The 888-nt window shown below is 50.9% G+C and overlaps 1 protein-coding gene across 1 annotated transcript in view; it reads left to right on the forward strand.

The window, feature by feature from the left end:
• FGF22 (fibroblast growth factor 22) overlaps positions 1-652 on the forward strand; it is a 17,743-nt gene extending 17,091 nt beyond the window's left edge. Inside the window, exon 5 of the mRNA XM_067460738.1 lies at positions 1-652. This exon is cut by the window's left edge and continues 1,079 nt beyond it. The gene's annotated coding sequence lies outside the window, so the exon portion shown is untranslated.
• Positions 653-888: the final 236 nt, after the last annotated feature.

The raw sequence follows: 888 nt of genomic DNA on the forward strand, positions 1-888 counted from the left end.
GGTGACCTCTAGGATCCTCACTGTGACACACATAAGGCGCATTTTTGCCGTACAATCCTAACTGCATCCCACGTTTTGGCCTTCCGGGAGTGGCCCTTTCAGTCCCGTTGCTGCTGCCTACCTCCCAGCCGTCCCGGTTTGGGGTTTCCGCCTCCACAAACATTCCCATTTTCTCAGTGGCTTTTCAAATGTCCCACTTTCTCCTTCCTTCTCCTCCTCCTCAAGTGTTCCCTTCCTAAGGCTGTAAACTGCATTCCTGGTAGAGTTGTGCGTGAAATTCGTTTCTCCCGTTTCGTCTATTCTTTTGTTACTTTCGTTACTGTTGGGAGCACGTAACGGGAAGGCCCTCCGGATCAAAAATCAGCTCCACACAAAAGCAAGCAGGAGCTGATCCCGGCTTCTCACCTGCTTTTCAGCATCACGGTTTAATCTTTTTTATTAATCCCCTAGCAAACAAAACGTAAACTCTCATTCCCTGAAAACTACTCTCCTCTTCCAGGACGTCATTGCTTTTCCTTACCTGGAAGTGGGAAGCCTCTTTAAAATGCCTTGGAAAGAGTGCGTGGCTGGCTGGCATGATGTGGAGCCCGGGAGAGAAAGTGTGTGCACCTGCTAATGCCTTTTCTAGGCTAAGGAACAGAGAACTTGCCTCCTTGCCTTGGAAAGAGAGTGTATGTGTAGCATGCAGGCCCAGAAAGCGTGTGCATACCAATGCCTGCAGCTGAGCACCTTCTTACTCTAGAGGAGGCACTCGGCTGCAAGCACTGGCAGACGTGCACTTTCTGGGCCTGCATGCCATACACACGCTCTTTCCAACAGACCTTACCTTGGAAAAAAATGTGTGTGGTGTGCAGGCCCAGGAAGCGCGCACGTCTGCCAGTGCCTGCA

The sequence above is a fragment of the Anolis sagrei genome, chromosome X (genome assembly GCF_037176765.1).
Source record: "Anolis sagrei isolate rAnoSag1 chromosome X, rAnoSag1.mat, whole genome shotgun sequence".
In the NCBI taxonomy this organism is placed as follows: Eukaryota; Metazoa; Chordata; class Lepidosauria; order Squamata; family Dactyloidae; genus Anolis; species Anolis sagrei.